General features: G+C 46.2%; 1 long non-coding RNA gene across 1 annotated transcript; it reads right to left on the bottom strand.

The window, feature by feature from the left end:
* Nucleotides 1-979: 979 nt before the first annotated feature.
* On the bottom strand, nucleotides 980-11768 carry LOC125921991 (uncharacterized). Its single transcript, XR_007457551.1, has 4 exons — nucleotides 10930-11768; nucleotides 3184-3342; nucleotides 1990-2074; nucleotides 980-1389 (listed from the first exon to the last, which is right to left on the bottom strand). It is a non-coding gene; the product is annotated as an uncharacterized LOC125921991 (long non-coding RNA).
* Nucleotides 11769-12778: the final 1010 nt, after the last annotated feature.

Raw genomic sequence — 12778 nt, 5'->3', positions numbered from 1 at the left:
CCTCTTCTTGATATGAAGAGTGGTATGCACATAGAAGGAGGAGGGAATTAATGGGGATTTTGGCCCACAATTCGTATCACTCACACATGCTAAGTAGGCACATCCTCACCCAAGACCCTAACGTTTCAGTCCACTCTGGCATCAGACTCGGGATTTTAGTATAGGATATTTTCATCTAAATACGGTCTCTATCCAGGAGCAGATGAGGCTCCTCAGATGGAGTCCTTCAGATGAAGAGACCTGGATCATTCGTGGCGCTGCAGTCAGATGGGAACTGAAATGTCTACAAATAGTCCACCCATGGTACAGGCGATGAAGTTCATCGTAAGTCTGGAGTTGGTGCTGTTAGCTGGGATGCCTGGATCTTTTCCAAAATGCTCCTCCTCATCCATAGCTAGACCAGCTTCCTCCCAAGATGATCTCAGGGCAGCCCTTCTGCAGGAATATCTTTTATGGTGAGCAGGGAGCTGATTGGAGGCTGAGGAACAGTAGGAAACAGTCAACCTGGCTGGAAATGGGATGGAGGTGGGAAGGGGGGCAGATTCAATCTTCAGACTACCATGAGATGCCTAGGGGTCAGCTTCTGAGCAGAAGTGGACATTTGAGCAGGGTAGAAATGGATCTATACATGGAGTACCAGACAGGAGAATGCTTTGCCAGGTGGGTGTTTTGCTGTATACAGAGGTGAATTCCTCACTGAATACAGAGAAACGGGAGTGGGGTAGGCATCAATATACCTCTGTATTACATTTCCATTATAAATTGGGGTTTTCCATTTGGCGTGTGTCTGTCCTCTCTCTGCCGAGGGCTGGGAGCCTCCTGTTTGTGCATTTGTGCCTTGCATAGCTGGGCAGGGGTAGGCAGGATGTGTGCCCCACTGGTGACTCCCTATTTCCCAAGTTCACAAATTGGGCCCCATTTGGAGGGCAAGGAGAGACCCAAGAAAGAGGCAGACCACTCCAGCTAGGTAGGTGGCAGGTTTAATAAGGGAACTTATGTATGAGGTTTGTCTTGGGTGCTGCAAGACACATGGATCTCCACCAGACTCTTAAGTTTATATAGGGTCCTTGATGGGGTTCCATCATGTATACCATCCAGATAGTCTCAACAACACATTGCTCTCTCAAGACTGTGTCCTTGAAAATGGCCCCCACTGTGGGGACACGGGCAGAGTGTACATTCCAAGGACAGGGGAAGAGGGGACGAGGACCTTCCACTGCCCAGGTCCAGCTTGTGGGTCAGCCAGTGGTCATGTCCTCTCAGTGACCTCCTTCAAAACCATGACGGATGTAGAATGGTGCTCCTTGGGGGGGCGGTGTCTCAGAGACCAGGTGCCCATCTTCACTTGGTTGTTCTTGAGGTATGGGCCTTGAGCAGTCATCTTGGCCTCTGCAAAATGGAATGAGTAATACGTCCTTATAGGGGTCTCAGTGTAAGTGAGAGAACGTATGTCTAGTGCCCAGTGCAGTGTGGGGTGTGCAGCAGGCACTCAATAAATACTTCCTTTCTTCCCCGTGTCTCTTCTTTCCCTTCTCCTTCAAGGCTATGGTGTGGGGGTTCTGCTTGGAGAAGCTGCGTCTCCACCTTACACCCACACCCTGCCTCCTGCAGCTGTGTAGACACTGCCCTTGTAGCTTCTCCTTGTGGGAGAGGTGACTGCCCTGTAACTCATTTTCCTGCTGCCCTGCCTCCCTTATCTCTGCCCTCCTGGGGTGCTTCCTTGTGACAGGCAGCCAGGAGTGCTGATGCCCCCTTCCCTACCCTGGTCTTGCCACCCCTGCCTCCTGCTCTGTGCCTTGCTGGGGTGGGCCCCGCTCAGAGGACAGATGGACACTCCTGGGGCCAGTTTCTAATGTGGCCGGTATTAGCTAGTTGCTAGAACTGACTCCTGAATCTGTTATTCAACAAGATTATTTCTCTTATGGGATCTCTGTCCCATCCCACCTCAAGGACCCGTGCTGATGAAGGAGAAGGCACACCTGCTCTTACCTCCCTCAGCCTGGAGGTGATGCATCTCTTCCCCTCTCCAGTGACCGCACCCATACACCAGCTGAGAAATGGGGTGAACGTCCATCTGGGAAGAGGGTGCTGGTTTAGAGAGCAGGTAGCATTGTCCCTGCAGTACCACCACAGCCTCTCTGCAGGCCAGGGACAGGGACAAATGCCTCCCTTCCCCCAGGGGAGGCCTGTCCACCAAGAGGGCTCCGAAAATCCCTCTCTTCGCCTCTCCCTACATTCCTGTCTTTCCCTCCTTCCTTCCAGTGTTTAGAGAGCATCCCCTTGGACCAGAAACTGGTCTTGCTTCTACGAAGTGGAGGAAGAGATACCTGAGGGTAACTATTCGGATCACGGAGGCTGGGCTCTCTGACCACAGGCAAAAAATCAACCACATTATTCCACACAGAGACAGGTGACTAGAATAATTAGGGCTGAAGCGCTTCTTCAACAGCAAGTTCTTGGTGTTGTTTTTTATTTACTTCTGTTTGCCTGGGCCGCCTGCAGTGTGCCCCCCACGCTGGCTGCCTCCTCTCTTCCTGGCACTCCCCACGAGCTTCCTCCTGCCTCCCAACATTTGCACCTGCTGTTCCGCTGCTGGGTAAAGGGAACAGACATTTGATATGCTTTGAAAGGGAGAATGAAATTTAATTTAAAAATTAAGAAAAAGAAACATTAGAACTGGTTGTTGTATGGAAACCAATTTGACAATAAATTATATTAAAAAGAAAGAATCTAGAGAAATGTTTAGAAATGATAGTAAAGTGGTAAAAAACCAGGGAATGTAATTGCTTAAAAGGATTTGTGAATAATGAAGATGGTTCAAGTAAAGATAAAAGATAGGGATAAAAATAATGGTGGACTGAAAGTGTAAGCCCAGGTGCACAAGAAAAAACGTGAAATCCAGAAAACTAAAATACTTTTATGCTTCTAAAATCAGGATCTTTCCCTGACCCTTCAGGAATGCCCATGATTCTTATTTAAAGTTGTAGGATATTATTCCATAGCATTTGTGAGCAGGACCACTCCAGCCTCTCCCTGCCTGGTTCTGATGAGCAATACAGCACCAAAGCACATTCCTTTTTTATTTTGCCTCATTTTGCAAAGATGACAGATCTAAATTACATCAGGGACCCTTCTGTTTTTAAATAGCATACTTTTGTTGTTACAAATTTTTTTTCCACTCACCTTGGAACAGATTTGTGTCCTTCTCAGAAGTGCTGGAATGGTTCATGGGAATTGGGGTAGCAGATTGTAGCTTTGACTTGGCATACATGAACCTCAATTATCCACTCAAGGATCATACTGGGCTGATTTGTCAGCACGACCTGCACCCTTGTCTCAGATCTGGGCAAGAGGGAAACAGAAGCGCCCTCAGTGGGTGGACTGGTCCACCTCTCACACCGCTGGGACCGTCTGGTTTCCTAGTTCCCTTCACACTCCCAAGTTTCCAGACACTGAGTTGAAAGGCTATAGTAGCTTGTCTCTGGGCCTGTGGCCTCTCAGATCATTGCTTTTGCTTAAAAGCCATTGCATCTCGCAGGAGAAGGTGTGAACTGGTGTAGATGACACTCACCTGCCTCCTTAATGGAGGAAGCAAATTTAGAGAGAAGTGTCCAGAAAACAAGGACAGGCCAGGGTCTCCCAGAAGGGAAGTATCTTCTGTAAACAGTGGGTGTGGTGAATGGAGAGGGCCGAACTTGCACAGGAGAAGGGATAGGGTGGAGGAGGTCACTCTGGACTTGAGAATTGGAAGCAGCAAGATGTTTCCAGAAACAGCACATTTGAGATGAGAAAACCAGCACATTTCTGTAGCAGTCCCTGGAGGTAGGGGTGGGGAAAGGGGGGCTTTGACTCTTGGCTGGAAGGAAGTCCCTGTGCAATCCTCAGAGCCTCCCTTCAGCATCCAGGGCTGATGAATCTGCTTGGATGGGGCCACTGGGACTACAGCATGAGTGCCCAGGATGGTGGGAGAGAGATCTTTCTGGACTAAATGAGGGGCAGGCTCTGGATTGCTGAGTGTGGGAAGATAGGAAGGAAAGAAGGAGGGAGGGAGAGGTGGATGGAGAGAGGAAGGAAAGAAAAGGAGGGAGGAAAACAGGGAGGAAGAGAGAGAGAGGTGGAGTGGGGCTGCTTCATATGGCCCTTTCTGGGCAGAACCAGACAAAGAGGAGAGAGAGGACAGAGAAAGAAGGGAGGGAGGGGACCAAGGGGCAGCAGAATTGATATCATCATGGCTGTCTTGGGAGCTCAGGATTTCTAGCTGCCATTTCAGCCCCCCAGCACCTGCCAGGGCTCTTGCTGAAATGTGCCACACATACTCTAAGTCAGCTCTGGGGGACTGGGAGAAGAGAAGGCCTACCTGCTGGGCACCTGCCTTGCCTCAGACTCTGCAACGCCTAACTCTTCATGGATGCCTTGCAATAACCCAAAAGGCTAAGCCTTGTCATTTCCATTTCACAGACAAGGAGGTCAAGACCCAGCTTGGCCAAAATCAAGGCAGGTTCTTTCTACTATTCTCATGAGGCAATCAGTTGCATGGAACATAGTGAATACTCAGGAAACTGCTAAGTGTCCCACTGAACATCATACATGTGAAGATCCACACTGATGTCTTCTCAAGAAATTGTAAATACAAACATATTTTATTGCCTGAAGTCAGAAGTTGGTGATAGCATCAGTTTCCATGGCAACATGCTATGATGTCACAGACAGATGCCTGCAATAGCAGAGAGACAACAGGCAGGGGAGTGGGGAGCCATGGTGCAGAGGACATGATCTATTAGTACAGATGCTGAAGGCCTTCTGTCCACCCTTCCCCCAGCATCTACACAAACTTTATGAACCACTGAATGCTTCAGCTTGCAAACTCACACAGTAATCCAAAGCAAATAGGATTTCCTTGGATGTTTTCTTTGAATATTTGCAAAAAGAACCATACTTGTTGTAGTTGTAGTAGTAGTAGTAGTAGTAGTTGTTGTTGTTGTTGTTGTTGTTTTGTAATACTGGGCTTTTGCAGTGGACTGATTGGTGGTTGGTTCTTTGTGTGTCAAGCATGGGGAAGCTGTTAATTCCTGTTGATATGGCATGCCAGGGTGGAGATGGCAGTGAGACAGGACCAGCTGGGGGTCAAGTGCCGGGAGGCAAGTGGGTTTCTGGAAGGAGACTGGAAGGTGGAGACCAGATGGTGAACATGCTGGGACAGAGTGCCAGTTGGCGCACATTGGACTTAAAGGGTCTAGGTCTGGGCTTTGCAGGGTATGACACACAGCAGCACTGTGTACCCTTGCCAACTGCAATCCTTTTCATTACAGTGTTCATCTTTTCAAACTTGTGGCCCATTATGTTGTTCAAGGATGGCTCCAACAATATCTTCCATCTCACGTGTGCTTCAGCAATGGGCCTGTTCCAGTGTAGAGGCTTATGCCCTTTCTCTTGAATCTGGCCTGGTCTTGGTAACTCACTCAACCAATAAAATATGACACAAGTGATGTTCTGGGACTTCTGATGCTAGGTCATGTGCAGCTTCACAGCTCCCACCTGGATCTCTGGGAACTTGCTCTTAGAATACTCACTCTGGGAACCCAGTTTCCATGTTGTAATGTGCCCAAGCCATGTGGAGGGTTGACAGCCCCAGGTGACCTCCCAAATACCAGCCAGAACCAACTGCTGGCCATATGAGTGGGCCATTTGGGCATCAAACTGGGAAGAGCTTTCGTGACTGTATCTTCTACCAACATTGACTGCAACATTCTGAGCAAGCCCAGGTGAGAATTACCCAGTGGAGCCCAATCAACCTGCAGAACTGTGAGGAATAATAAAACATTATTGTCCCAAGCCACTGAATTTTCAGGGTGATTTGTTACACACAGTAGATAACAGGAACACAAGCAATCACTTGAAATTGTCATGTGAGACAAAGCCCAGGCAGGCCCTAGGTCAGTGACCACAGTGGCATGTGTCTATTCCTCTAGTAGGCCCAAGGGGTCAAGGCGTTACACCTTCAAAACCAAAGGAAATGATCAGTGGCCTGTTGGTGAATCCTGGTCCAAGGAGGGCACACTGGAGGTGAGGAGATCATCTGTCAATCAACTCCACAAGCTTGGCGGTTGGTCTGCAGTTTGGCAACATCAGTGCCAATCAAGCCAGATCTATTCTAGCTCTGATGGGATCGTTTTGAACCTAAGCATGCAGGACTGTTCATTTCATCTGGTTGGTTTTGGCTGAGCATCCCAGCAGTTGAGATTGGATGAGTGTCCCTTGCAGGGTTTCATCCAAGTGGTTGATGAAAATGCCAAAGAGAACAGAGCCTGTGAAATCTCACAGGAGATGCTGCTTTCCATTGGGCCCTCTTTGGCTACTGTTTTGCCAGCTGCGAATCCACCAATTTGTACTTGTCTCTGCCCAGAGCTCTCCATCTGATCCGCCATTTCATGAAGTACTTAACCGAGATTCAGATACACCATCATCTAGGGGCCTGGGAAGACTTTCAAGAAGGAAGGGATATATATTCGGTGGTTCTTACTCAACCCATGGTGTCTCCCGGCCATCTCCATTATTTCCTCTGTATACAAATATACTCCAGTCTCCATCTTCCACCATGGCTTGGCTTTATGGCATGTAGTGTTCACTTTTTCTTCCTTAAAGAAATAATACGTTTGCCTCCCAGTTTTCTACCATGTTTTTCATCCTCTGGCATTGCTTGAAGAATATAGTAATTCTTTGACAGTATCTGCATTGCCTTTCTATATTACATTTTCTTCCAGATAGTATTAGAACATAAAAGGTGCTAGAAAATGTTTTTAGATGACTAACTTAGAAGCAGTATACACTTAGGAAGTTCTTCCTGTTACCATTTTGATGTCTATCCCAAATCAGTCCGGGTGCTTTGCCATTTTTTGTCTCATTTCTTTTCCTCTGTTTACATAGGGGCAAGATACGGGCCTCTCTAATTGACGATTCTTGCTGTGTCCTTCATCTGCCTTCTCAGGTTCTGGATAAATAACCCCCAGCTCCTTGTGCATTTCTTCACCACTCCTGTTTTTCAGGGCCCTAATCAGTTTTATTTCATTCTCCACTATAAATGGTTTTAAAGCCCCTTGGAAATATAAAGGTTGTCTAAATAATAAATCATCATTTTGGCAAATGATACTAAGACATTTAGAGACATAAAATTAATCACCCCTTATAGCTACATAGCAGCTTTTCCACAGGGAGTACAAAGTAGTTTGTAGAGCTCATAGTTAATGCTCCACCCAGTCCTGGAGAAAGAGGGTAGGGGTTGTTTATCTATTTTACTGGAGGAAAAGCAGTGGAAGTGCAGGTGACTTCTTTTCTAGCAGCCTCTGGCAGGCACGGTCCATGGTGTGAAAGAGGCCTCAGCTCTCTACTCAACATCTGACACTGCACCCATGGGGTGTGGTGTATATTCTCCACCTGGAGCGCAGCATGCGGTGGGCTCCCTGGGTGGGCATCATTCCCTCTATCCAGCCTGTACTGCGCCCAGGCTAATGAACACAATGCACATTTTCCTTAGAGCAAATTGCCCAGAATGCTTCAGAGTCTCCCACCCCATCAAGTACAAGTGCCACGGAGTCTACCAATATTCACGAAGCCTGAATTTTCATATACATCAGCTGATGAATTATTCTGCCCATTTTGTAGATGAGGAAACTGGGGCTTGTAGAACCTAAGTGACTTATTCAAACTCACACAGCTATTCTGTGATAGTGCCAAGATCTGAGGCCAGGTTTATTTATCATCCCAGTCTAACGCTTTCTCTTCTCTCTAACCTGAGCTTAGGGCTATGCCCATTACAATTATTTTGGTTCTGAGTAAGCAGAGTCAGTGCATATGAATACATATGCATTGGCCCATGTAATTGAAGGATCAGTGATGATGCTGGCTTCAGGCATGCCTGGAGTCAATATGCTATCAAGACTCAGTTTCTGTCCTTCTGCCCCACTTCTTTGGGGTTAGCCTCAGGCTCTTCCATAATGGGAAGCAGGTCTATCGTTCTGACCACAACAGAAACAGGGAGACTCACTTCTTGGTTCCTGCACAGTCCTTGGGGTCATTCTGATTGATCCTAACCTAGGTCACATGCTTATCCCTGAACCAGTCACCACACCAGGGGGCTGGAATTCTATGGTTGGCCCACATTACTCCTTCCCCTAGGGGAGCTGGGGGCAGTGGATGGGCAGATGAAACTATAGAGGACAGGGGTGGTTGTGAAAAGTAAGATAACAGCCCTCCATTGGCACCCCACCCTGAGTCCTCACGTTCTGGCTGGGCTGCCTCTCAGATGGGCATTCCCTGCCCCATGTCTTTGCTTATGTTTTTTTTTTTTTTCCCCTGTTTTTTGCTCTTCTCATCTGAGTCCCCCACACCCTTTGGCCTATTTCATGTGTCCTCGGACTGAGGAAGCCTTCCTGGCCCCCTGGCCCAGAGGCTTCACCTCTCTTGAGGACCTGTGATCTGCATTCCCGTTTTCCCTTATTTGGTACTCCATTGAGGAAAGACATATGCTTGGCGCCTTGGACAGTTTTCAAGAAAAGAGATTATGTTCAAGTTGGAATAAATGTGCACAATTCACATCTTGGTGCTATTTGGGCTTTTGGTGAATAGTTGGTGAAAATCACTGCCTCAAAGATGGAAGCAAAAGCAACTCTGTATGAGTAGGAACAAAAAAGGTCATGGGGTCTTAATAGGCTAGTGATGAATATGACTCTGAATATAGTGCCATAATGAGAAGTTTAGCATGGACCTCCCAGCTCCCCAGGTGGGATTAAAACAAATAGGACATTTCAGGCTGAAGGTTGTCCTCTTTTTCTCTTCCTCCTGGTCAGTTAGAATCTTTTTAGGACTAGTCCCCAGTTGGGCCATTATACCTGAAAACGTATGTTAATTCCCAGCATCTGACTCAACCTAATTATTTTACAGATTAGGAATCTGAGATTCTGAGAGGTTGAATTAACTCCCCAGGTCATGCAGTGGGTTAGCAGCACAGCCAGAAGTGGAAATCTCGTTTGGTGCCCTTTGCAATCTCTGTGGTTTTCCAGGGGGCCAAGCAAGGTTTTTAAGGCTGGGGAATACTCTGTGAGGCTGTCCCAAGCCGGAAGGAGGCTGAGGGTCATGGAAAGGAGCTGATGGTACTTCCTATAGGCTGGTCAGCACAGTCCTGGTACATGTGGACACTGAACCAGTGTAAGGACAGACAGCTGGATTGGCTTGATGATGCTTCTCAAGCATCTAGTTAGGAAGATGCCACCCCACCATTTTCTGTACTGCAGGAGAATGGGACTGTCAGGGTGATAGAGGTTGGGGTGGGCCATGCATGGTAGCCACTGGGTTCCTTCTCCAGAGGCATTAGAGGAGGAGGTCTGAGTGGCACAGATATGAACTACCTGAGGCCGGCAGGTTGGGGCTGTCCATCACCCGGCTCATCCTCTGGGATGCACCTACTGTCCCCGTCTTCCTCCCTGTTGATGAAGTATTGCTGTACAAATGTGTATTTCTCAGACATGATTTGAATAAATGGAAAACTCTCATATGGAGTGTGCTATTTTTAAGAGATACTAGTTAAGGAATAAAATTCTGTGAAACACACAATTATTTAGCGTCTTTGTGTAGCAACATTCTTCTAATTAACTACTGCTAGTGTCTACTGAGATGCCGGGCAAGTGCGCCCCACTATATTCTTGTTTCAAAGGGGAAAAAAAATTATTTGTGTTCTTGACCCAAATCCTGAGTGAGGCTCCTCTTCAAGGACCTGAGTCTATCACCACAGAGGTGGGAGTAGGAGGCTGTCTTTGTCCTGGGGGCATAGGGACTTTGTCACCCCCACTAGGCTCCTCTCAGCAGCTGCCTCCCTTGTGGGCTTTTAGAACCCCGTGGCTATGAGAGGGCTCCCTGATAATGCTCTCCTCCCCTGCACACCCTCCCCTTCAGGCCTTCTTAGAGCTCCTTTCTATTTATCTTTTAAAAAAGAAACAAACACTCTCAATTTTGAAATAATTTCAGACCTACAGAAAAGTTTTAAGTATGGTACAAAGAACTCCATTATACCCTTGTTACAGGTTGAATTGTATCCCCTCCAACCCAGAAAAGATATATTGAAGTACTTATCCCCACCCCTGTACCTCAGAATGTGACCTTATTTGGAAATAGGGTCCTTACAGGTTTATTAGTTAAATTAAGATGAGGCCATAGTGGAGGAGGGTGGGCCTCTAATCCACTATGACTGGTGTCCATATGAAGAGGGGAAATTTGGACAGTTCACACACACAGGGAGAAGGCCATGAGAACATGAAGGCAGAGATCAGGGTGATGCACCAACAAGCTGAGGGAGGCCAGAGATGGCCAGCAAACCACCACCAGCTGGAGGGGAGACCTGGAACAGAGCCTTCCTTATGGCCCTGGAAGGAATCCACCCTTGCCAACACCTTGATCTTGGGCCTCCAGAGCTGTGAAAAGATACATTTCTGTTAAAGCCACGCATTCTGTGGTGCTTTGTTATAGCAACTCTAGCAAAGTAATAATACACCCCTTCACTCAGGTTCCTCAGAGGTGAATGTTTTACCACTTCCTTTCCCTGCACACATATGCTCACATACACACATAGAGTTGTTATTTTCTGAAGTATTTGAAAGATAATGCCTGTTCATTCCTAAATCAGTGGTTGTTTCCTAAAAGTGAGGAAATTCTTACTTAAGGATCAAAATTAGGGAATTAGCACTGATATAATACTCTTACTTTTTCAAATATACAGACCTTCATATTTTGCTAATTTTTCCACTAATGCCAAAGAAAAAAGTTATTTTGATCCTTTTTATCTTCCTAAAAATTTTTTAATTAACATCTTTGATTTTTACCAGCATAAATGCACATTTGGAAAATAACTCTGAAGGTTTTAAAAACAAAAAGTTAATATACCTGTGTTCCACCTCTTCCTGTTCTCGGCCTTACTTCTCAGAAGTGACCATTTGTGTTGTATTTATATTTTCTTCTTCTGGTGATTATGCCCATGTCTGTACACGTGTGTAGCCTTGTCTCTTTATTTCTCAAATTCAGTGGACTTTTGAATATCCTGTCTGTTGACATTTCTGAAATAATAGATTGGAGCCTGAACTTCTTTTATCCCTCCTCTTCTCCCCATCCCACTCCTCCTGATACCGAAATCTCTATTTCTTGTTCAGTCCCCCTGATTCTGCATTTTTTTTTGTGAGGTGAGGACATGGGCACCGGTCACCCTTCCCAGCAGCTCATCCCAAGTCTCATCAACTGTGCCTTCACCTTTGCATTGTGAAGGTCCATGTTTATATTCAGTTTTTTAATCACAGTGGAATATTCCATAATTTGACCACGGATTGATTCTAAAAGGCAAAACCCATTGCATGGCATTTATGACATCATAATCTGAAAGTGTCATTCACTGCAAGGCCAAGCAGCATGCTGTAACTTAATTTTCTTGTCCAAGTTTCTAATGCTATCACTCCTGAAGGTTCACACTTATTTATATATCTATTAATGCCTATTTATTTTGAGAGAGAGGTGGGGGAGGGGCAGAGAAAGAGGGAGAGAGAATCCCAAGCAGGCTCCATGCTCAGCATGGAGCCCAACGAGGGGCTCGATCTCAGGACCTTGAGATCACAACCTGAGCCAATACCAAGAGTTGGGTGCTTAACTGACTGAGCCACCCAGGCGCCCCATGATCCATTTAAAATTAAGTATTTCTAGCATTAAAACAAATTTTTTTTTTACATTTATTGATTTTTGAGAAACAGAGTGAGACAAAGCGTGAGTGGGGGAGGGGCAGAGAGAGGAGACACAGAATCTGAACTAGGCTCCAGGCTTTGAGCAAGCAGTCAGCACAGAGCCTGATGTGGGGCTCAAACCCATGAACTGTGAGATCATGACCTGAGCCGAAGTCAGACACTCAACTGACTGAGCCACCCAGGTGCCCCTAGCATTTTTTTTTTCATATGCTACCAATTACTTAAAGTAATGCCTTCATTTGGTGTGGTACATATTTGGATGGTGCCTTTCTTGTCTTTTTTTCCTCCTGGAGTTTTGGATTGCCTCTTTCTTTCTTGCATATTTTTTTGTTTTGTTTTGTTTTGTTTTGTAATATATGCCAATACAATATCCCCACATTGCCCCCATAATAAGTTTTCCCCAAAGTATTTTCAAACACTCCATCGCAGTATATAACCGAGCTTGTACCCCCTCATTTTTCAGAAACTTCCCTCCTGGGGTTCTTCACCATCATGCTCCGGTCCAGGCTGGTTTTCTCCCAAGTCTGCTGCACAGCAACCCCCAGAGACTTCTCAGCTCTAATCTCATGGGTTGATCCACTTCCTGTGTCCTGGCCCCTTGTCTTTCTCTTGCATGACTGATACCCTTGTTTGACTGCAATACAACCTCAAATAGCTTCTAAGAAAAGGTGCATAGAAAGTAAACTTGGCATTAGCTGCCTGAAAATAGGAGTTGGATGCCTGGAAGGAGCCTCCATGACTCTTACCTCTTTTTCTTATTTCCTGTTCTATGTGGGTATATTCCTTGGCTTCATCCTACAACTGTTGTTTGAAAGATATATATATTTTGACAGTAATTTTCCAAGCTTTATCAGATCACTGTCCTCTGTGTTTTCTCTGTTTTTGTACATGGTATTCTATTCTTGCTGCTCGGATCCAATGCCTTGTTTCCAAGGGTACTGATTAGAGAATTTTTAAGTGGGGTTGGGGAGGTGAGGAAGGACTGAGGAAGTATTTTTTGAATTGAC

The sequence above is a fragment of the Panthera uncia genome, chromosome C2 (assembly GCF_023721935.1).
Source record: "Panthera uncia isolate 11264 chromosome C2, Puncia_PCG_1.0, whole genome shotgun sequence".
NCBI lineage: Eukaryota > Metazoa > Chordata > Mammalia > Carnivora > Felidae > Panthera > Panthera uncia.
Note: the sequence above shows the minus strand (reverse complement) of the source record. Positions and strands in the feature narration are given on the sequence as shown.